Genomic DNA, 26,374 nt, shown 5'->3' with positions numbered 1-26,374 from the left:
AACTATAACATATTTAAACTTGGAAAAAATTAGGAGTGGCACTATCAACCTTTTGGTTAAATTTGAAGAAACCTGGAGGCCATTTATTCAACATTTGCATATGATGTAAGCTGACCTTTTCCGAATCCTTCTCAATAACCTTTTGTTCGTGTCTAGAGGAGCAGAGTTAATGACAGATAATGATTTTAACTGATGAAACATGGCAGCCCAGCTTTTGTTTTGTTTTGTTTTTATTTTGTTTTTTTTTTAGTTTAGGGGGACTTTTTCCCCTCTTGTAAAAACTTTTTTCTTTGAACCTTTTTCATGTTTAGTTACTGAGAGATTGGGAGGCTTAGATTACACATGTTACTCGGAGTCTGTTTCTGTATACGTTAACTGTTATTAATGTAATCCCAATCTCTTTGTATCATTATCATTGTTATGTTTATCTACTCGAAACTCAATAAAAAAAGATTGATAAAGAAAGATAATTAGTCCCCATCCCCCAGTGAAGAGTGAGGGTTCTGAGTTGGCATCAGCCCTTACCTCTCTGGTGAATAAGTGGCCCAGTGCACAAGCAGAGGCTACTCGCCGGAAGCTAAGAATTTTCTCTGGAATAATGCCCTCCCCCAAGGGGGAAGAGGAGTATGAGTCATGGGTGGAGCAGACCTCTCAGTTGTTAGATGTGTGGCTGTGCTCTGATCATGAAAAGTGACAGAAATTGGTTGAAGGTTTGAAGGGGTTAGCGGCTGATGTAGTGAGGGCCGTGAAGGTTAACCAACCCTCTGCTCCCCTTGCTGAGTAACTAGACGCATTAGAGAGCGCTTTTGCTATGACGGAGCCCACTGGAGCTCAGGGGGGGGGTTTCAAAACATGCATCAGGAGAAGGAGGAGAAGCTTTCTGCATATCTTTTTCAGCTAGAGTAGTGGTCGCCAACCTGTCGATCGTGATCGACTGGTCGATCTTTGAGACTTTCCCAGTAGATCCCGAAAAAAAAAGAAAAAGAAATACACAAATACTGTTGAGATTGTTTCCGGGTTGTGGGGTTTTAGTTCCATTCTTTCTGCCCAGTGCACATGCGTGTCGCTCCCCCGCACTACACAGTGTAATTTAGTGGTCCCAACCACCGGGCCAGGAGGAAACAATGTGAGTCAGCTGCACCTTTCCTCATTCCCTGTCACGCCCACTGTTGAACTTGAATACACGTGAGGTTATCAGTCACCTAAACGCAGTGACACCCTTGCGCCAGGGATCACTGGTTGGCCTCGTGCGGCTGGCGGGAAGTGCCGTCACTACTGGCCTGGAGTACCGCCTCTGAACCTGTTCACCACTGAATGTTCGTGGGGAACCTGGTGCTAAAATATTCACAGATGACTTAATTTGGGCTCAAGGTTTCGTAAGTATCAGAGCAGTTACCGCGCTGCCATCTACTGAAACAAACTTTTGTCGGCCGATAGATCCTACAAGGGGGGTGGGCGGGCACCCTGTCGCACTCCTCACTCGGTCGCTCTCTCCAGACTGTGACCGCCGCGGCCCTGGCACGGGGACCTCCAGCCCTGACCTTGTCCTCTCACCCCACCCACGACCAGCCGCACCTGGCCAAGGCGTCTGGCAGCAGGCGGGCAGGAGGCTGGAGTTCGGGACCGGAGGCTGTCTAATGAGGCAATGAAGCCCTCGGAACTGCTTTGGCACCTTGAATCCAAGCACTTAGAGACAAACCCATTGAGCTTTTTCAGTGGAAAAAACGTGAGCAGCATGGGACAGAAGCTAAGTGCCAAGTGCCGTGAAAACTACATTGTGGAGTAGACTGGACATAGGGAACCTGCTTCGAATATTGCTGTATTCCGGTCGTGTTTAACACCTCCCCCACCGTCTGCCGGTCCGCAAGAATATTGTCAATATTAAACAGGTCCGCGGTGCAAAAAAGGGTGGGTACCCCTGGTATTTATACATTATTTCTACTTCCGGGTTGCAGGGTTTTACTTCCAGTCTTTTCTGCCTTGGTGCGCATGCATGTAACTAATCGATCTGGGGTCGATCTCGCCTTTCACTAAGGCCGAGGTAGGGGATCTTGGGCTTAAAAAGGTTGGTGATCACTAAGCTAGAGAGACAGCTAAATTGTTTGCGGTGCCGGGTAGGTCATTCAAGCGGCTGAAGTGGATAAGTTAAGGAAAGACCAGATAGCCAAGGGCGCTCAGTCCCAGGACATGATTGCTTGGGATGTCCGACAGTCCCGTAAAACGTGCTCCCCCCTCCATTTGTTCAGTTGATCAACGAGGTGCAGGAGGAGGAGAACACGTTGGGGCTGGGAGAGGACTCCATCAGCAGGTACAGTCCTCGGTAGTAGCCCCTTGTGTTGAAGTGACCGGGGCCAGCTCACCCTGGGAACTGGTAAAGGAGGTGGTGGCAGAGCTGAGAACTGAGATGTCCCGGGTGTTAACAGCGGGTGTGGACCCTCCGTATGATAGGACTGGTAGAGAGGGCTCCCCCTAAGGGGATGGACTATGCAGAGGGCTGCGGGTGGCCCGGTTCCACGAGAAGAGGGGTGGCCGGTAGTGCGTGCTATAACTGTGGGGAAGAGGGACATTTCCGGCGGGAATGTAAGTGGCAGGAAGCCCCTCGGAGAGCGAGCCCCTGGGTACCTAACTAGGGAGGTGTGTCGGGAAATTTAGAGGGGACCCAGTGAGGGAATGGCCTGGTGTCTCAGGGGAACACGTTCCCAGCAACGTACCAAGGAACTCTCGAAAGCAAAAGATTCTATTCCTGAAGGCTTAAGGCTGATTTCTACTTCTGCATAGTAGCCTATGCCGTAGCCTTCATAAGTGGTCTGCGCCGTTGTGGGCATTTATACCTGTGCGTTGGTGTGTGTCTCCATTGCTCTGCAATTCACCACCAAAACGCTAGTTGGTGGTGGGGTTTCTATGCCACTGTGCAGAGTTTCTCCGTGTACTTCAAACAATGGCGACTGAGCACATCATGTTGGAGTTGGAGCTAATAAATGTTGAACAAGGGTTACTTTTATTGAAATTACTGGAGGTCACAAGATGGTGCTTATGGAGTGAAGTGGTTTTAGGCTTTGCTCCAATCCTTTTACTTTTTTTAACCTACAAACACCCCCTAATTGATCTTTTTATACCTATTCTAAAGGGGTTTAAACGTATGAAATTTTTTTCAACTGTTTGAATCATTTTCAACTCGCTGAAATGTCTAGACCAAAGGAATCGAAACAGACGAAAGAACCGTTAACTTTAGAAGCAATTGCGAATCTTATGGACGACAGACTTGGAAAACTGGAGAGTAAATTAACCGCAAAGCTTTCTACGTTCGATAAATTTTAAAGACATTTGACGCAAAACTTCAAGCACTTACACTGGATTCACAAAAACAAGCAAGTATTTTAGTTCTTGAAGAAGCCGCTCACCAGAGAGATCATATAATTGAAACTTTGCAACAACAGCAAGCTTCGACTTCTCAACAGATGGATCGTTATAAATCTAAAATCACTGATCTTGAAAACCGCTCTCGAAGACAAAATCTCCGGTTAATTGGGATTCCGGAAAAATTTGAGAACGGTGATCTCACTGTTTTTTTCTCCAAATTTTTAATGGATGTCTTTGGCTCAGAAGTACTGGATTCCCCTTTAATAATTGACCGTGCACATCGCATTTCTCGTTTTCATTCAGATTCAAGTTTGAAACCACGACAAGTAATTCTCCGGATCCATTATCCCCATACCAAAGAGCGTTTGATTCAGGCTGCCCGGAAAAAGGGTATGATCAGCTTTCAAGATTTTAAATTCCGTATTTTGGAAGACTACAGTCCCGAAGTTTTAAGGGCAAGAATGGCTTTTAAATCGATTATGTCGGAAATTCATCAGGAAGGCTACGAGCAAGCGCTGTTATTTCCAGCACATTTGAGAGTTACTCTCAAAGATGGAACTTATCGGCTGTTCAGATCTCCAGCGGATGCTCAAAGATTCCTTGAAGAATAACATTTTATTGTTTCTACGGGTTGACTAATGTAATAATTAGTTTATAGATTTGGATCTTTTATAAAATGATGTTTTTTTTTACGTATGGCTTACATGTATTTCTTATACATGGTAAAAGTCAGTTTTTGGTTTATTCTGAGTTTGTTTTTTTTCATATTATTAATCTGTTAGTTTTGAAAGTAATTCATTAGGGTTTTCTTTTAAGTTCGTATACACTTTTTTAATATTTTTAATGTTTAAATATTAAGTTTAAAAAAAAATAAAATGTCGTTTCTTCTTCCCGAAAGACCTTGGTGCTTGGAAAGTCACATCCGTTTTGATGTGTCTGAATAAGTTTTAGGACTTTCTTTTAAAACACTAATACAATATTATCCATTTATGGGTTTTATCATTTTAATTTTTAAATTTTTTTATATAAGTGTTTTATATATATAACACTAATTTTATATTTTAATTTTTGTTAACCAACCCTTTCTTATAATATGGGTGCTTTGTATCTTTTATTCAACTTTTTTTTGTTTGAGTTGCCGTCTTGAGACATGGGGGTAATTTTAGTGTTAGATTGCTTGCTTGCCTCTTTTTGGCTTTTTTCCTGGGGTTTTGAGGGTGGAGGGAGGGGGATTTTTCTTTTTTCTTTTCTTTTTGCTTGCTTTATGCTTAGTTTTACTTCATGGGCTCATATGAAACTACAAAAATGGTTGCAGTGTCGTGACTTCCGGTTCCTCCTTGAACTTACTTCCCTCTTCCGGATTCATGAGTTCATCTTTTTTTTAACCTTATGTGTTAATTGTAATAAATATTGTCAATATGGATAAAATTATTAATTTTGTTTCTTGGAATACTAATGGTTTAAATCATCTGATCAAACGGAAAAAAATATTCAAAGTATTCCATAGAATGAATGCTAATGTTATCTTTGTACAAGAGACTCATGTAAGGAAGGTGGATAGTCAATGCTTCTTTAGGTTTTGGAAAGGCCAACAATAATCACTCGAATTCTCAAGCCAAAGTAAGAGGCGTTTCCATTTTTATAGATTCTTCAACCTCCTTTATACACTATGAAACAATTTCAGACCCACAAGGTAGATTTTTGCTTATTACTGGTCTACTTTTTAATCAAAAAATTGCTTTAGTTAATGTTTATGCTCCAAACACTGATTGTCCTGAATTTTTTAAGTGTCTATTTACATCCTTTCCCAATTTGAATCAGTACAGGCTGATAATGGGTGGGGATTTTAACTGTTGTTTAAACCCTTCGATGGACAGATCCAAGCCCACCCAAGCTCTTCCGAATAAATCGGCCTCTCTTATTAATTCCTTTATGACTGATTCAGCAATTTTCGAAATTTGCCGTTTTTACACCCTAATGACAAAGAGTTTTCATACTTTTCTCATGTTTATCATAATTATTCAAGAATTGATTACTTTTTCATTGATCACCGTTTACTTACGGACGTTATCGATTGTAAATATGACTCTATTACCATTTCTGACCATGCACCTTTGAAGCTATCTATTAAGATAATGGATTCATCTATTAATGCTAAATCTTGGAGGTTCAACTCTATTTTATTGCAGGACTTAGACTTTGTTAATTTTATTAAACAACAAATTGATTTGTTTTTCTCAACAAATTCTACAGCAGAGATCTCTAGTGGAATTTTATGGGACACTTTAAAAGCATTTATTCGTGGACAGATTATTTCATACTCTGCTGGAGTTAGGAAGTGAACTAATTCTAAAATATTAACATTGGTTGATAAATTCAAAGCAATTGATAAGATTTATTCAGTGACCCCCAGCAAAGAACTTTATAAAGAAAGAGTGGAACTTTAAATGGAGCATAGTTTGTTATTATCCTCTTCGATTGAAAATCAGTTAATTAAATCTAGAACCCAGTTTTATGTACATGGAGATAAGTCTGGCAAATTATTGGCTAATCAATTGAAAACTGCTTCTGTTAAACGACAGATTACTAGGATTCGTAAACAAGATGGCACTCTGACGATCGACCATAAAGAGATAAATAAAGCCTTTCAAGATTTTTATAATTCCTTATATCAATCAGAATTTGTTGAGGATTCTTCTATAATAGATGAATTTTTAAGGAAATTGAATATTCCAAAATTAACAGTAGAGGACAGTGTATTCCTAGATACACCTATTACGGAAACTGAAATAAAAAAGGCTATTTTTTCAATGAATTCCAGTAAAGCTTCTGGTCCAGATGGTTATACTGCAGGATTTTTAAAATCCTTTTCCTCTATACTTTCTCCTTGGCTTTGTAAAATTTTTAAAGATGTGTTAATTATAGGCAAATTGCCACAATCTTTTTATGAAGCCTCTATTTCTTTAATTCTTAAAAAAGATAAAGACCCTATTGAGTGTGCATCCTATCGGCCTATATCCTTGCTGAATACGGATTTTAAGATTTTTAGTAAAATTTTGGCTACTAGATTAGAAAATATATTACCTCAAATTATTTCTGAAGATCAGACTGGATTTATTAAAAATCGCTATTCATCTTTTAACATTAGAAAATTAATTAATATTATTTATACTCCTTCACCCAAAATACCAGAATGTGTCATTTCTTTAGATGCTGAAAAAGCATTTGATAGAGTTGAATGGCCATATTTATTTAATACATTGCAGCATTTTAATTTTAGTTCAAAATTTATATCATGGATTAAGTTAATATACTATAAACCCTTGGCTTCGGTCTTTACCAATAATCAAAGATCTCCTTTTTTTCAGTTATTCCGTGGTACAAGGCAAGGCTGTCCTTTAGGTCCTTTACTATTTGACATTGCTTTGGAACCTTTGGCTATAGCCATTCGTGAATCACCTAATATTTTGGGTATTACTTGTGGGGAGGGGGCATATAAGTTATCATTATATGCTGATGATTTGTTACTATACATATCCGACCCTGAGAGATCTATTCCTGCTATTTTGTCCTTGCTTGCTCAGTTTAGTAACTTTTCTGGTTATAAATTGAATTTTAATAAGAGCGAATTATTTCCATTAAATATGCAAGTTCCAATTTATAAACATTTACCATTTAAAGTTGTTACAGATTATTTTACTTATTTGGGTATTAAAATTACTAAAAAACATAAAGATTTATTTAAAGTTAATTTTTTACCTTTAATTGACCAAATTAAGCAACTTGCTACCAGGTGGTCTCCATTATCTTTGTCATTGGTTGGTCGAATTAATGCTATTAAGATGATGGTATTACCCAAATTCTTATATTTATTTCAAGCATTACCAATTTTTATTCCTAAATCTTTTTTTGATATTATTGACTCCAAAATATCTTCTTATCTGTGGCAGAATAAAAATCCTAGACTAGGCAAAAAATATTTACAGAAGCCTAAGAAGGAGGGCGGTTTGGCTTTGCCAAACTTGAGATTTTACTATTGGGCAGTTAATATACGATATTTAATATTTTGGACACAAGAATCGACTATAGCTGCTTGCCCACAATGGGTAAATTTGGAATGTAAATCTGTACAAGACTTTTCATTGTTTTCAATTTTAGGATTTTCACTTCCTTTTTCTTTATCTAAATTGAATAAACAAATAACTAATCCTATAGTCAAATATACATTGCGAATTTGGTTTCAATTTTGTAAATTTTTTGGTTTGAATAAGTTCATTTTATCAAGCCCTATAATATCTATTATCTAACCAATGTCCTGGTTAACCCAAACGCAGGACATTGGCATGGAGATAGAGTTGGGATGCAGACATGAGCGTTGAGCTCAGCATGAGCGTTGCTGGAGCTGAACGGCAAACAGGAGGATGAATGGAAAGGCAGGCGGCAGGAAATACTTATCTTGACACGGAGACACAGAGTTAACACAGGCAAACCTCAGTACTGAAACAAAACTTAGAATACACAACCCTAAGCGGCCGGGAACATGAATGACCACACTGGCTGAAACAACGATCTAGCAATGAGTAGATGCAAAGCCGGGGTATTTATGCTGCAGGTTTAGATGAGAATCCGGTGTGCCACAACAAGGAGCCCAGGAGAACACGGGGATAAGGGAATTAGGATAATATGGGGAATTAACGGTTGGGACCGTGATAGTACCGCCCATCCCCCCCCCCCCCCCAATGGGAGCCTCCTGGCGAACCACCAGGCTTACCCGGATTGTCGCGATGGAAGTCTCGGATGAGGGAAGGGTCTAAGATGAAGGAGTGGGGAACCCAGGTGTGTCGCAATCAAGGAGCCTGGGAGAACACGGGGAAAAAGGAATGAGGGGAATATGAGGAATAAACAGCTGGGACCGTGACAAAACCTTAACTCTTTGTGTGATGGGGGAGTATGTGTGAGTGTTTTGATCACACCTGCACACGCAAAACACCACAATTTTTGGAGAGGACTGTGTGATCCAGAAATGGTGGAGTGGACAGTGTGTCTAATGGCTGTTCCCAGAGATGACAGAGGAGATTATGTCTTTGGTGCCCGTTCCCAGAGGGGGGAGATGACATTGTGTTCAGTGCCTACTTCCAGCAGGGGAAAGAACAGTGTGTCTGATGCTCAGTTGCAGGTGGGAGAGGAGGACTCATGGACATTTCTATTGTTGATTGTTTCTCTTGTTGCTGCCAATTGAAAGAGGGTACAGGAAATTTAGGGCCCATGCCACCAGGTTCAGGAAGTTATTACCCCTCAGCCATTAGGCTGTTGAACTGTGGGGGGGGGGGGATAAGTTCCCCATCACTGACCTGTTCTCACAATCTATGGACTTAACTTTCATGGACTCTTCGCCTCATGTTCTTGATACTTATTGCTTATTTATTATTGCAGTGGTTTCCAGTTAATTGGGCCATCAGTTAATCAGGACAGCCACATATTTGGGACAACTCTTAAGGAACAAAAACCAATAGAGAAAATAGCTGGCACTCCCTTCATTTATTTGGGATACTCTGCCACTTAACTGGGGCAAAAGACTGTTGCTGAAGTTTCTAACTAGCAACATTTGTGTGAACGTTTGTGGCCTTTAAACACTACACTGTGCTTACAGCCACTGTTCCCTAAGGCTGTTCAAGCACACAGTAACTGAAATGCCCTTATGCACATAGCCTTTGTTACCATGCAGCTGGATTTTTCTTTTATGTAATGTTAATATAATTTTGAAATAGGAAGAGAAAATTTCATATAACTGGCAAATGAATACTCAGTATTATGATCTACGATGAAAGCATTGCCCCAAAAATATCACAGCAATACTGGACTGTGATTTCAAATTTGTCGTTTCTGAGAAAGTTAAGACTGGTTCAATTAAAACATTTGCTGATGTGTTGAACCACTTTCTTAGAAGTGAAGAATTTGAAGAACTGTTAATTGTTGTTGACATCATTGGAACATTTCAAGCTTCTATTGCTGACTCTGAACATGGATTCGGTCTTATGATTTCAATTAAATGTAAATCCAGAAACATTAGAAGTGGAATATTTGGATGAACTAATAACAACTGAGACATGTCTTTCATCTGGATACAAAATTAATCTGGACAGTGTTTATAGACAATGGATTTGTAATAAAGACAGACGAGAAAAAGTTACAAAACGTGAAAGATTTTCTTTGTTGTATTGCATTTCATTAAAATTCAAAGTACATTTATTATCAAAGTATGTATACAGAATACTCCTCTGAGATTCATTCCCCCACAGCTAGTCACAAAACAAAGAAATCCCATGGAACCTGTTCAAGAACACATCAAACACCCAACGAGTGAAAAAAGAACAAATTGCGCAAACGGCAAAAAGCAAGTGAACAACACTAAGAATATCAAACATCACATCAGGAGTCAATTAGTATTCAGTTCAGTGCTGACCGTTAACCCACTGCAGGCTGCAGGGCCATTCTTTGCTGAACTGCCTTGATCAAACCATTCAAAAATAGCAAAAAAATACAAGTAACCAGAACCCAGGAACACATGTAACACGAACCTCAAGGTGCCCCCACATGAGTTTGCAGCCAGCCTAGTAAGTGGGAAAGACAGATAGGTCAAACACGGATAGTAATAAACACTCGCCCATCCCCTGCTCTTGTCCTCATCAACTTTGCTCAACGCCTCTATCAGAGAGAAACAATGGAGCTGATCATGGGCTTGCATTCTGCTCCGGGCCTCTGAGCTACACTCTCGGCTCCCAACCTCAATGTACCTTGTTTGTGAAAGCAAAGCACCAGATCCCTCAAACAACCCAAAAATACGCCATCAAAACATAGATAGATAGATAGATAGATAGATAGATACTTTATTCATCCCCATGGGGAAATTCAACATTTTTTCCAATGTCCCATACACTTGTTGTAGCAAAAACTCATTACATACAATACTTAACTCAGTAATAATATGATATGCATCTAAATCACTAACTCAAAAAGCATTAATAATAGCTTTAAAAAAAAGTTCTTAAGTCCTGGTAGTTGAATTGTAAAGCCTAATGGCATTGGGGAGTATTGACCTCTTCATCCTGTCTGAGGAGCATTGCATCGACAGTAACCTGTCGCTGAAACTGCTTCTCTGTCTCTGGATGGTGCTATGTAGAGGATGTTCAGGGTTTTCCATAATTGACCGTAGCCTACTCAGCGCCCTTCGCTCAGCTACCGATGATAAACTCTCCAGTACTTTGCCCACGACAGAGCCCGCCTTCCTTATCAGCTTATTAAGACGTGAGGCGTCCTTCTTCTTAATGCTTCCTCCCCAACACGCCACCACAAAGAAGAGGGCGCTCTCAACAACTGACCTATAGAACATCATCAGCATCTCACTGCAGACATTGAATGACGCCAACCTTCTAAGGAAGTACAGTCGACTCTGTGCCTTCCTGCACAAGGCATCTGTGTTGGCAGTCCAGTCTAGCTTCTCGTCCAACTGTACTCCCAGATACTTGTAGGTCTTAACCTGCTCCACACATTCTCCATTAATGATCACTGGCTCCATATGAGGCCTAGATCTCCTAAAGTCCACCACCATCTCCTTGGTCTTGGTGACATTGAGACGCAGTTAGTTTGAGTTGCACCATATCACAAAGTCCTGTATCAGTTTCCTATACTCCTCCTCCTGTCCATTCCTGACACACCCCACTATGGCCGTGTCATCAGCGAACTTCTGCACATGGCAGGACTCCGAGTTATATTGGAAGTCAGATGTGTACAGGGTGAACAGGACCGGAGAGAGTACGGTTCCCTGTGGCGCTCCTGTGCTGCTGACCACTGTGTCAGACCTACAGTCTCCCAACCGCACATACTGAGGTCTATCTGTCAAGTAGTCCACTAGGACAACATAGGTCAAAGGCTCCAATTGCATTAAGCTTAGTAGTCAAATCATATATGAAAGAAGTAAAAGAAATAGCTTTGTGAACTGTCGACAGGATGTCACCATTGGTTGTGTTGTTTGCTGGCGTCATTTTGATGCTTTTTAAAATCATACTCTTCAATTAGTAAATAAAATCAAATGTGTGTGATTTTTCAATTTTCATTCTAAATGTTCATAGTGTGCATATTACAAAAAAAGTTTTCCTGCTCAGAACAATGGTTAGTCTGCACAGCTGTAAAAGAAATTAGAGGGAACATTGCTTTCAACAAACAGTGTTTGTGTTTAAAAAGCAGTGATTTTTGTCAGTGATAGTTGGTGAGAAATAAGCTGTAAGACAATTCAGAATTGTTTTCAATAGACAATAGATGCAGAAGTAGACCATTCGGCCCTTCGAGCCTGCACCACCATTCTGAGATCATGGCTGATCATCTACTATCAATACCCGGTTCCTGCCTTGTCCCCATATCCCTTGATTCCCCTATCCATAAGATACATATCTAGCTCCTTCTTGAAAGCAGCCAGAGAATTGGCCTCCACTACCTTCCAAGGCAGTGCATTCTAGACCCCCACAACTCTCTGGGAGAAGAAGTTTTTCCTTAACTCTGTCCTAAATGACCTACCCCTTATTTTCAAACCATGCCCTCTGGTACTGGACTCTCCCAGCATCTGGAACATATTTCCTGCCTCTATCTTGTCCAATCCCTTAATAATCTTATATGGTGCAATCAGATCCCCTCTCAATCTCCTTAATTCCAGCGTGTACAAGCCCAGTCTCTCTAACCTCTCTGCGTAAGACAGTCCGGACATCCCAGGAATTAACCTCGTGAATCTACGCTGCACTTCCTCTATAGCCAGGATGTCCTTCCTTAACCCTGGAGATCAAAACTGTACACAATACTCCAGGTGTGGTCTCACCAGGGCCCTGTACAAATGCAAAATAATTTCCTTGCTCTTGTACTCAATTCCCTTTGTAATAAAGGCCAACATTCCATTAGCCTTCTTCACTGCCTGCTGCACTTGCTCATTCACCTTCAGTGACTGATGAACAAGTACTCCTAGATCTCTTTGTATTTCTCCCTTACCTAACTCTACACCATTCAGATAATAATCTGCCTTCCTGTTCTTACTCCCAAAGTGGATAACCTCACACTTATTCACATTAAACGTCATCTGCCAAGTATCTGCCCACTCACTCAGCCTATCCAAGTCACCCTGAATTCTCCTAACATCCTTATCACATGTCACACTGCCACCCAGCTTAGTATCATCAGCAAACTTGCTGATGTTATTCTCAATGCCTTCATCTAAATCATTTATGTAAATGGTAAACAGCTGTGGTCCCAATACCGAGCCCTGTGGCACCCCACTAGTCACCACCTGCCATTCTGAGAAACACCCATTCACCGTTACCCTTTGCTTTCTATCTGCTAACCAGTTTTCTATCCATGTCAATATCTTCCCGCCAATGCCATGAGCTCTGATTTTACCCACCAATCTCCTATGTGGGACCTTATCAAATGCCTTCTGAAAATCGAGGTACACTACATCCACTGGATCTCCCTTGTCTAACTTCCTGGTTACATCCTCGAAAAAATTTTCCTCATTGAAGTTTCAAGAATCCAAGTGTGGAGATACCAAAAACAGCCGGAGTGAAAATGAGATGGTTTCACTACTTCAGCAAGTTAGGAGCTGTGAAGTATTGGAAGGTATTGACAATCATCTTGAATCTTACAATGTATATGAAGATTTGGAGGATGCAATTGTTGATATGATTGTACGAAGGAAGTTTATCATCTACACCAGGTGTCTGCGTTGATATTGTTCATTAATTTTGGCAACAACACTGGATTAATTCCTCCATCGATAACTATTAAGATCTAATGTGCAGTTTTATAGTACTGTAGTAGTACTTAGTGTTCATATTTGTTCTGTATTTCATCTATATATACTAATTTGTTACTCAGTTAAATGGTAGTTTGTCTTTATTATACCTTTTTAACAATTTCCATGAAACTTCAGCTAATTGGGCCAAAATGTACTGGTCCTAATGTGTCCCCATTAATTGGAATCCAATGTACTATTATTATTATTATTATGACTTTTTTTTCTTTCTTTTTGATTTTGCACAGTTTGTTGTCTTATGCACATTCTTGTTTGTCCTGTTGGGGGCAGTCTTTTATTGATTATATTGTGTTTCTTGTATTTACTGTCAATGCCCACAAGAAAAAGAATCTTGGGGTTATATATGGTGATAATAAATTTGCTTTGAACTTCAAATTGAAGTTTGCCGCCCTTTGTCCCTCATTGTAGGCCTAGTGGAAGAGTTACCCTGCGACTCCCATGTGTATTCGTCCTCTACAACACACTTTCGATCTCCAAAGGGAAATTGATGAGCACTTCCTCTTCCCATCACCGAGAATTGTGCTACCAGCTCTCCGACATGTTCCCCCCATGTGTATAATAAAGAACCTCAGTGCCCAGTGGGCAATGTGAGTGGTTCACCCAGAACAGGGGAGGTCCTGAGGTGAACTAGTCATGCACACTCAGTGTTGAGCAGCAGTTCAGTAATAAAATGTTCTAATATAAACCCACGCCAAGTTTGTCTTCCTAACATGGTGTCAGCAGTTATGATGGAGAGAAGCTGGCCAGCGAGGCAAGAGAGCACATTGTTCCTGAAGTTCAGCGGACACTGGATTCACCAAGGGAGATTCAGGTGAGAGGCCAGAGTTCCCTTCATAGATAACCTAAGTCCTCTTGCACCCATGCAGTTTACTGGCCATCTAAATGATAGCTAGAAATACCTCAAATAGCAATTCAATATATATCTAGCTGCTAGTGGAGTGGGAGTGTCTGTTGAAAAATTGAATGTGTCTACTTTTCTACATGTATTTGGCAAAGATGTTTTGGACATCTATAACAGCTTTCAAATTGATGAGACAGTTTTTACATTGGACACATTGATAACAAAATTTGATTATTTTGTCCCAAGTAAAACCATCACATTTGAGAGATACAGATTCTTTCCTGTGACCAGAAACAAGGTGTTAGCTTTGACCAATATGTAGCTGAGCTTCACATACTGAGTAACTCCTGTGAATTTGGAGATTTGAGAAACTCACACATTAGGGACAATAGTTTGTGGAATTTCAGATAATAGACTCAGAGAAAAACTGTTGTGTGGAAAAGATTTGAATCTGGAAAAAGCTGTGAATATATGTAGGGGAGCGTAAACCACACAGGCACAAGCTGAGGGGCAAACACAACAGTGCGTGCTGTGAAAACAGAGGGGCAGTGCACAAGGAATTTCCCAAAGCATCAGCAAAGCAAAGAGTAAGGCTCAAACAGCAAATGTGGAGGAGCCACATTCCAAAGACGTGTCCTACTTATGGAACTGTGGGAAGAAGAATCATTTTGCAAAGCTGGTGCACCTTTGCACCAAGTGAAAGGTGCACACAGTTGCTGAGGAAATGAAAGAAGTTTTTGTAGATTCTCTACAGTCATTCCAGTGACTGCGAATAAGAGTGTAATTCCATTCAAGCCTGACACCAGAGCTCAGGTGAATCTGTTATTCATGGATGATTACTAGACTCTCATAGTAAAGAGCAAGATTTACCCAGTGAAGTTAAAAGTGACAGGCTACAAGTAAAACATTCCAGTAAAAGTGGGCTATATAGTGACTTTAAAGCACAAGGGGTAGCACCTAAAGGCACAGCTACTGATTGTAACCCAGTGAAAAGATCTTTCACAGTTGCTTCACAGACCAAAGATGATCATACAAATCTCTTGGAAGAGTATGCAGACGTCTTTGAGGGGCTTGAATGCTTACCTGGTGCGCACAAAATTCTTATAGATGAGGCAGTGACTCCTGTTGTCCATGCATGCAGGATAGTTCTGTTTCCACTTAGAGACAAACTGAAGCAAGAACCAGCACACATGGAATGGATGAATGCATACAGAAAATGGAAGGACCAACAGACTGGATGACCTCACGGGTCATTGTGCAAAAAAAAAACTGGAGCATTGCAGATCTGCCTAGACCTAAGACATCTCAATAATGCCACCGAGAGAGCATTTTAAATTGCCAGTATGAGATGTCATGTCCTGGTTTGCGGGTGCCAACTGGCTTAGCAAGCTTGATGTGTCACGTGGGTTTTGACAGATGAAGCTTGATGAGACCAGTTCAAGACTATGTACTTTTAACACACCACAGGGAAGACATTGCTTTCTTTAGGATTCTATCCACACCAGATGTCTACTGTAAGACCATCCACATGATCTTTGAGGACATACCTGGTGTTGAGACCATGATGGGTGACATCATCATCTGGGGGTCCACCAAGTATGAAGATATATGATTGAGGTAAGTGCTTGATGTGACTTGGAATGTCGATTTAAAATTAAAGAAAGAGAGATGTGAATTTGGTGTTAAGACATTGAACTTCATAGAAGAGGTCATATCAGAGGAAGGAGTGAAACCTGACCCAAGAAAGACATCAGCCACGGAAAACATAGAGAGGCCCCAAAACAAAGAGGAGGTGAGATGTTTCTGGGGATGGTGACTTAGCTGGCTAAGTTCATCCCTCGACCGTCAACTGTGTCAGCACCACTTAGGTCACCCCTTGAGCAGCAAAATGAGTGGATTTGGTCTCAGAGAAGAAGTGTTTCCAGACGCTGAAAAGAGTCCTAACTGAAAAGCCTACGCTGAAGTTTTATGATCTGGAAAAGTGTAGCAGGATCTCAGGTGATGCGTCCTGCACGGCCTTGGAGCAGTACTGCGGCAGCAGCACCATGACACATGGCAACCTGTGGCCTTTGCATCAAGGGTTTTAATAAGTGCCAAAGCCACTTCATATTTTCTCTTCTTCTTTAGTTGCGTTTTGTTTTATTTAAAAAAAACTTCCCACTGACTTTTACTGCATTATATGCCCTTTCCTTGGCTTTTATGCAGTCTTTAACTTCCCTTGTCAGCTATGGCTGCCTAGCCCTGCCATTTGAGAACTTCTTCTAAGAGACGTATCTATCCTGTGCATTGTGAACTATTCCCAGAAACTTCAGTCACTTCTGTCATTATCCCTGCCAGTATTCCCTCTCCAATTCACCTGAGCAAGCTCCTCTCTTGTGCCTCTCCAATTCCCTTGTGAAACTGATACAGGTGACTTAAGCTTCTCCCTCTCAAACTGCAGTATGAATTTAATCATATTATGATCATTGTCTTCTAAGGGTTCCTTCACCTTAAGCTCCCTAATAAGATCTGGGTTATTATATAACACCCAATCTAAGATAGCCTTTTCCTGAGTAGGCTCAAGCACAAGCTCCACTAAAAAGTTATCTTCTAGGCATTCAAATTCTCTCTCTTGCGATCTGACATCAACCTGATTTTCCCAATCCCCTTGCATACTGAAGTCCTCCATTATGATTGTGACATTACCCTTATTACTTTCCCCTTCCAGCTCCCTTTGCAATCTCAACCCCACATCTTGGCAACTACTTGGAGGCCTATATGTGATTTCCATAGTGTTTCTTTTTACTCTTGCAGTTTCTTTATTCCACCCACAAAGATTCGACATTCTCTGACCCTACGTCACCTCTTTCTAAAGCTGTAATTCCATCTCTTACCAACAGAGCCACACCACCACCTATACCTTCCTGTCCTTTTAATACAAAGTATATGTTGCCAACTTAGGAATGTGAGTCAGCTAATCAGAATTGTGGGATGTGAGAGGAGGTTCTAGAGATCTGTGAGGAAGTGTTTTCTGAAGGACAGTAGTCTGGGTCATGATCTTTTGGTGGGAGATGTGGTAAAGAGGAGATTGGAGAGATGCCCATAAGATTCAATCCAATGGGAAGACATGATTGCAAAGAGTGCTTCACGAGACGAACGAGTCCAAGATGAGAAGCTCTACAGTGATTGGTGATGAGAATTCAGCTCTGTGGGTAATGTTTTTACCCAGCTTTCGGAAGAATGAGCTCCAATGGGTATGTGCACATTTAGACTGGTTTAACTGTATTGGGCCCTTCTGTTTTTTTTTTCTTTTCTTTCCTTCCTTTCTCTTAATAACTGATAAAGCTGAATTTAGTAAGTATGCTTTATGTGGTGTATGATCTGTCATTTCTTGCCAACTGATAATTGTGTATGGGCAGTATTAACACAGCGTTTGCTCAAATTGAGGTGTCTTGAATTGGAACATCATGATGTTCCTGTTTGGTTGAACCACAAACCATACCAACCGAGACATACATGTATATGAAAAGTGGCTTCTCCCCACTGAGTCATGTGGCTGTTAGCAGAGCTGGCTAATGAGCCAAACTTGTATACGAAGCCCAGTGAGAGGGCAACAAGTACATCTATGGAGAAGCTTTTGAAGTGGAGGCAGACCATAAACCACTGGTCTCAATTAAGTTCAAAGCACTGAATGTCTGTCCCATGAGGATACAGCACATGTTGATGAGGCTGCAGAAATATGATGTGAAGATGATCTACACACTGGGAAGATACATGTTTGCTGCTGATGTGCTGTCTTGAACAGTCAACAAGAAAGAAAAGGGCGACCAAGATGTTAATACAGATACACAGGCCTATGCTGATGTGATTGTTACCTCCCTTCCAGTATCTCCTGATAGAACAGAGCAGGTTAGGAAAACAGCAGCATCAGATGAAGCAATAAATGAACTCAAAGATATAACACAGGAAGGATGGCCAGCAGCTCAGAATGACTGTCCAATGTGCATTCGGGTTATTGGGCATGCAGTAGTGAACGATGTGGTCTTCAAGGGGAACAGGTTTGTGATTACTGTGTTGCTACGCAAGTAAATGCTCGAGAAGATACACAAAGGACATCTTGGTGAGGAAAAATGTAAATGTAGAGCTCATGAAGTGATGTACTGGCCAAGAATGAACCAAGACATCAGCCAAAGTTCAAAGGAAAATTTATTATCAGAGTAAGTACATGTCACCACATATAACCCTGAGATTCGTTTTCTGTGGGCATACTTAGCAAATCTAATGAACAGTAACTGTAAACAGAATCAACGGACAACAAACTGCAAATGCAGATATAAATAAATAGCAAAAAATAATGAGCATAAAAAAACAAAATAGTCCTTATATGAGTGTAGTTATTGCCTTTTGCTCAAGAGCCTGATGATTGATGGGTAGCAACTGTTCTTGAGCCTGGTAGTGCGAGTCCTGAGGCTCCCGTACCTTCTACCTGATGGCAGCAGCAGGAAGAGTGGCGGGAAAGGACCATTATCTTTTCAATCATTTCAGTTTCAAGATTGTTCATTGTTCTCCAGAATACGAGTGTAAAGGAGAATGAAATGATCAGTACCCTGGATCCGATGCAGAACACAATAAGCATAAACCACAATAAATATAAATATCAAAGCTAACCTAATGTACAAGTAACTGTTGAGTGTGGTCGTGTATGGATTGATGGATTCCCTTAATGGAGAACTCCAGTGCTGGACTTCATTTAACGTGAGGAGGCTGATGCACAGGCAGCCACCACATATGCCTTGACAGATCAGGACCAGGGTCCAGTGGCATGGAATGCAGTAGAACTGGGGAACCCTCACTACTACAGCTTCCTCTGCTTTCAGTGCTCTCCACCATGACAAGGTGATGATACTCTGAGAAGAATCATGCTGTATATACATAGACTGATGGTATATACAGTACATAGCATGACACTAGGTGCAGGAGTTTGAACAGAAGGTGACTGACAGGAAGTGATAAAGTGACTAAGTGACTTTTGGCAAGAGGAATTCCTCATGGTAGCAGCAGGGCATAGGAAAACACAACAGGATAGTGACTGTCAGTGTAGGTATGAGGTGAGGAGTTTAAATGTAAAGTGGCAGTGAATGGGGGGGGGGGGGATAAAGGATGTCGAGGGGCTGTGGAGGGGTGGGGCTGATATGGATGTGGTGATGGAGGGCAGTGTTAAAAACTGGCAAATCGTTCCATATATGGACCACCCTCTGGGTAAAAGTTTTGCTCCTCAAGTTTTTATTAAATTTCTCCCCTCTCACCTTAAATCTGTTCTGTCTAGTTCTTGATTCCAAAACCATGAGAAAAAAAAATTATGTTCATCCTGTCTGCTGGGGGTAGTGGTAGAGGCAGATACTTTAGGGACATTAGGGACTTAGACAGGCACATGGATGAAAAAAAATGGAGGGCTATGTGGGCTTCATGTACATTAATGAGGCTCAAAGGCACATGGCAAATTTCCTGGGGAAATAGAGGTGCTAGTGGGCTTTCTTGGCTGCTTTGTCTACATGGTTGGACCAGACAGGCTACTAGTGATGTTCAAGCTCACAACCCTCTCGGGCTCAGCACCATCGATGCAAACTGGAGTGTGTATGCTGCTTCTCCTCCCCCTCACAAGCTTTTTGGTTTTGTTCACATTGAGAGAAAGTGTGCTATCATAACACCATGTTCAACTCACAATTATCTGAGATATGGCCCACCCTGGTGGTATCATCTGCAAACGTAGATAGAGTTGGAGCAGAATCAGGCAATGCAGTGGTGAATGTAGAGCAGGGGCTTAAGGACTGAGCCTCGTGGAGTGCCAGGGTTTAGAATAATCTTATCAGAGGTGTTGCTGCCTGTCTGACCCATCATAAATTGGAGGACCGCTTTGATGAGCACCTCTGCTCCATCTGCCAAAAGTAGACCTTCCCGATGGCCAAACATTTTAATTCCGATACTCCTTCCTGTTTCAACACACCAGCCCTTGGCCTCCTCTTGAACCATGATGAGGTCACTCTCAGTGTGGAGGAGCAACTTGGTAGCTTCCAACCTGATGAATATTGATTTCTCCTTTTGGTAAAAAAAAATCTCTACTCTTCCTTCTATTCCTCACTTTGGCCTCTTACCTCTTCTCACCTGAGTATCACCTCCTCCTTCCCTTTCTCCTATGGTCCAGTCTCCTCTCCAACCCTTCACTGTGGAAGACACTACCAGTACGGTGGAAATTCCAGATGTCAAGGGTCATGAAGTATTTGATGTTACCATAACTAGACAGAAGATTCTTGGGAAATTGAAAGGTCCAAAGGTAGATAAGTTACCTGGACCAGATGGTGTACATCCCAGAATTCTGAGAGAGGTGGCTGTAGAGATTATGGAGGCATTAGTAATGATCTTTCAAGAATCAATAGTTTCTAGAATGGTTCTGGAAAGTTGGAAAAGTGCAAACGTCACTCTGCTCTTCAATAAGGAGAGAGGCAGAAGAAAGGAAACTATAGGCCAGTTAGTCTGACCTCAGTGATAGGGAAGATATTGGAATTGGTTATTAAGGGTAAAATCTCAGGGTACTTGGAGGTATATGATAAAATAAGCCATGGCCAACATGGTTTTCTTCAGGGGAAATCTTGCCTGACAAATCTGTTGGAATTCTTTGAAGAAATAACACACAGGATAGACAAAGGAGAATCAGTTGATGTTGTGTACTTGGATTTTCCGAAGGCTTTTGACAAGGATCCACATTTGAGGTTGCTTAGCAAGCTATGATCCCATGGTATTCAGGAAGGATTCTAGCATGGATAAAGCAATGGCTGATTGGCAAGAGGCAAAGTGGGAATAAAGGCAGCCTTTTCTGGTTGGCTGCCAATGACTAGTGGTGTTCCACAGAGGTCAGTGTTGGGACCAGTTCTTTTTACATTTTATGCCAATAATTTGGGTGATGGATTTGATGGCTCTGTTGCAAAGTGTGCAGACAATATGAAGATAGGTAGATGGCATGTAGCTTTGACTTTGAGAGAAAGACTTTGAGAGAGTGGATGTGGAGAGGATGTTTCCTGTGGTGGGAGAGTCTAAGACCAAAGGACAAAGCCTCAGAATATAGGGGCATCCTTTTAGAACGGAGATGAGGAAGAATTCTTTAGTCAGAGGGTGGTGAATCTGTGAAATTCTATGCCACTTGCAGCTGTAGAGGGCAAGTGTTTATGTATATTTAAGGCAGAGGTTGACAGGTTCTTGATTGATCGGGATGTGGAGGGATACAGGGAGAAGGCAGGAGATTGGGGCTGAGAGAGAAATTGGATCAGCCATAATGAAATGGTGGAACAGAGTTGATAGGCCATTTGGCCTATATCTTATGGTCTTAACCTTTCCCACCCAAGAGGCTTCACCTATCGCCTTCCAGCTATCCTCCTTCCCCTCCCCCCACCTTTTATTCTGGCGTCCTCCCCCTTCCTTTCCAGTCCTGAGAAAGGTTCTCAGCCCAAAACATCGACTGTTTATTCATTTCCATAGATACTGCCTGGCCTGCTGAGTTCCTCCAGCATTTTGCGTGTATTGCTCTGGATCTCCAGCATCTGCAGAATCTCTCGTGTGACTGATTCCTGTCTGTTGGTCAGGATGTCCAAGGATCTGGTTGCAAAGAGAGTTACTGACTCTCAGGTCTAGCTGTTTGGAGTTACAGTAGTGAAAGTGGAGCTGTCATTAATAAATAGTAATCTGATGTAGATGTTTACCGTCCAGAGAGATCTTTTAATTCTCAACGCAATATATCTTTGATGAAAATTATTAAACATCTCCTTAAAATTTGCCACCGCACAGCTATTATTTTAATCCATTTTCCCAGTCCACTAAACAACTCTACCTTTATACCTTTCTAATTGTCTTTATTATAATTTATTGCTCAAGTTTCACACCCGATATTCCCCCTCCCAGACAGACCATGAAATTATATTACATCAGCATCCCTCTTCCTGAGAGAGTCCTTTATGATGAGATCATGAATTAATCCTGTCTTATTACAAACAGCCAGATCTAAAATAGCTTGTTCCCTGGTTAGTTTCTCAATATATATTCTTCAAAGAGTATAATCTATGGCCACATTGTCAAAGCTACACTCAGAGACAAAATCATGCACAGACTGATGTTCGTACAATCTTCCTATGCTAGTGTGAAATCTATGTTGCTTCTCTTCTCAAAATATAATCCCAAGTGTATAAACTAATTAAGAATGTTCTGATAAGCCCCAGAGAAAAGAAAAAATTGTAGCAATGCACATAAAATGCTGGAGGAACTCTACAGGTCGGGCAGTATCAATAGAGAGGAATAAACAGTCTATGTTTCAGGCTGAGACCCTTCCTGAGGACTGGTGAGACCTCATAAAGGATCAAGGCCCAAAACGTTCTTGAACCAACCTGCACAATCCTAACCCTACCTCAGCAACAGAACACTTCAGACCACCTCTTGTACTATCATGGACTTGGCAAAAATACAATCAGAGACTTGTTTTACAGAGCTCTTTGTTTCTCTTCACTAATTTGTGTAATTTATGTGTAATTATTTCTTAGAGATTCAGCACAGTGATTGGCTCTTCCAGCCCAATGAACCCATGATACTCTATTACACCCATATGACAAGTTACCCTGGAGGAAACCCACGCAGTCACGAGCAGAACGCACAAACTCTACAGACAGTGGTGGGAATTGAACTAGTATCACTGGCTTAGTGATAGTGTTACGCTAATCACTGTGCTGCAGTGACTGCATTTGATATTCTGTTCGTAGCCTGTACCTATGTGCCTGGGAAGATGCTGCAGGTGGCTTTTTCATTGTACTTACCCTGCTCTATACTTGTGCTCATGACAATAAACTCAAGATGAGATGTGGCGTTCGTCAGTGACTCTGAATTGTCCCTAGTGTAAACAATGGTAGATGAACCAAAGGGAAGTTCATAGACATATCCGAGAATAACAATGTTGGAGAGGTACAGTGAGATAGGGATAAGGAGTCGGGGAATTGGACAGATGGGATTGCTCTACTGGGAGCTAGCATGGTCTCAATAGGCTGAATGCCCTCCTTTGTCAGAGTACTGTAGTGTATTGGAATATACTCAGTGGCCACTTTATTAGGAACACCAGAACACTTGCTGATCAGCCAATCATGTGGCAGCAACTCAGTTTATAAAAGCATACAGACATGGTCAAGAGGTTCAGTTGTTGTTGAGACCAAACACCTGAATGGGGAGGAAACGTGATCGTGAGTGACTTTGACTGTGCAATGTGTGTTGGTGCCAGACACGATGGTTTGAGAATGTCAGAAACCGCTGATCTGGAGTTTTCACACACAACAGTCTCTAGAGTTTACAGAGAATGGCACGAAAAACAAAAAAAAATCCAATGAGTTGCAGTTCTGTGGGAAAAAATGCTTTGTTAATGAGAGAGGTCAGACAAGAATGGTCTGACTGGTTCAAGCTGACAGGAAGGTGACAGTAACTCAAATAACCATGCGTTACAACAGTGGTGTGCAGAAGAGCATCTCTGAATGTACACATCGAACCTTAATGTGCATGGGCTACAACAGCAGAAGTCCACGGACATACATCCAGTGCTAATGTTATTAGGTAGCTAGTAAAATGACGACTGAGCATAGGACAGTACAGCAGCATGAACAGATTCTCTGGCCCCTAATATTGTGCCAGTCTAACTAAACTAGTAATGAAGCACAAGAAATTCTGCCGAAGCTGAAAATCCACAGTAACACGTACACAAAATGCTGGAGAAACTCAGCAGATCAGGCAGCATCTATGGAGAGGAATAAACAGTCGATGTTTTGGGCTGAGACCCTCCTTCAGGACTTTTAACTAAATAATTAAGTATTTCAATAAACCAGTGGCACAATATCATAGAAGTTAGTGCAATCACTTTACAGCACCAGCGACCACGGATCAGGACTCGATTCCCACTGCTGTCTGTAAGGAGCCTGTACGTTCTCCCTGTGACTATGTAGGTTTCTCTGGGTGCTCCGGTTTCCTCCCACTTTCCAAAGACTTATGGTTGGGGTTAGTTAAGTTGTGATCATGCTATGTTGGTGCTGGAGGCATGGCAACACTTTCAGGCTGCCCCCAGCACATCCTCGGACTGTGTTGCCATAAAATGATACATTTCACTTTATATTTCAATGTACATATGACAAATAAAGCTAATCTCTCTAAAATCTGAATAAAGCTAATCTGTAAACCAGTCTCTTCTACCTACACAGTGTCCCTCCATTCTCTGCACACTCATGTGCCCAACAGCTTCTTAAACACCCCTAACATACTCCCCCTATCATACCCCTATCATACTACCCCATCATACCCCTATCATACTCCCCCATCATACCCCTAACATACTCCCCCTATCATACCCCCTATCATACCCCCAGCATACTCCCCCATCATACTCCCCCATCATACCCCTATCATACTCCCCCATCATACCCCTAACATACTCCCCCTATCATACCCCCTATCATACCCCCAGCATACTCCCCCATCATACCCCTATCATACTCCCCCATCATAACCCTATCATACTCCCCCATCATACCCCTAACATACTCCCCCATCATACCCCTATCATACTACCCCATCATACCCCTATCATACTCCCCCATCATACCCCTATCATACTCCCCCTATCATACCCCCTATCATACCCCCAGCATACTCCCCCATCATACCCCTATCATACTACCCCATCATACCCCTATCATACTCCCCCTATCATACCCCCTATCATACCCCCAGCATACTCCCCCATCATACCCCTATCATACTACCCCATCATACCCCTATCATACTCCCCCTATCATACCCCCTATCATACCCCCAGCATACTCCCCCATCATACCCCTAACATACTACCCCATCATACCCCTATCATACTCCCCCTATCATACCCCCTATCATACCCCCAGCATACTCCCCCATCATACCCCTATCATAACCCTATCATACTCCCCCATCATACCCCTATCATACTCCCCCATCATATCCCTATCATACTCCCCCATCATACCCCTATCATACTCCCCCATCATACCCCTAACATACTCCCCCTATCATACCCCCTATCATACCCCCAGCATACTCCCCCATCATGCCCCTATCATACCCCTATCATACTCCCCCATCATGCCCCTATCATACTCCACCTATCATACCCCTATCATACTCCCCCATCATGCCCCTATCATACCCCTATCATACTCCCCCTATCATACCCCCTATCATACCCCCAGCATACTCCCCCATCATACTCCCCCATCATACCCCTATCATACTCCCCCATCATACCCCTATCATACTCCCCCATCATACCCTTATCATACTCCCCCTATCATACCCCCTATCATACCCCCAGCATACTCCCCCATCATACTCCCCCATCATACCCCTATCATACTCCCCCATCATACCCCTATCATACTCCCCCATCATACCCCTATCATACCCCTATCATACCCCTATCATACTCCCCCATCATACCCCTATCATACTCCCCCTATCATACTACCCCTATCATACCCCTATTATACTCTCCCATCATACCCCTATCATACTCCCCCATCATACCCCTATCATACCCCTAACATACTCCCCTCAGTGGCACCGTCCAGAATCCACCATTCTCCATGTCAAAAACCTTGCACTTACCTTAAATGCATACCTTTAGTTTCGACCATGATGGTATATGGTGACATATACATACCTTGATACTACATTTTCTTTGACATTTGAACTTCAGTCATACATCCCTTCTGCAAGTTTCCAAAACCATTCACCCACTGTAAAAAATGTCCGTAAATCTTTACTGCCACCTGGTGCTGACCAACAAAACCGTTCTTAAATTCATTTCTTGAAATTTATATTGATCAAAATTTTGATGATTAAAATTGAAATACAAAAGTTTGTAGATAAGTTACTAGTCATTCGTGGAGTGATTTTCCATGTCGGTGAGTCCATAGTTTCTCCTGAGATGGTATTTACAGCACAGGAACAGACCATTCAGCCTAAATCATCGATGCTGTGATCTTAGTTTCAGAATCAGGTTTGTTGTCTCTGACCTTGATGGTGTGAACTTCGCTGTTCTGCAGCAGCTGCACTGTGCAAAGACATAAATAAACAGCACAAAGAAAGGAATAACGAAGAGCTGTACAGAAATCTGATGGCGGAGAGGAAGAAACTGTTTCTGAATCATTGAGTGTTTGCCTTCAGGTTCCCGTACCTCCTCCCCAATGGTAATAATGAGAAGGGGCCACTTAAATTTGTCTTCCCCATTTGCACAT

Source organism: Hemitrygon akajei, chromosome 10 (genome assembly GCF_048418815.1).
Source record: "Hemitrygon akajei chromosome 10, sHemAka1.3, whole genome shotgun sequence".
NCBI lineage: Eukaryota > Metazoa > Chordata > Chondrichthyes > Myliobatiformes > Dasyatidae > Hemitrygon > Hemitrygon akajei.
This window is presented reverse-complemented; position numbering follows the sequence as displayed.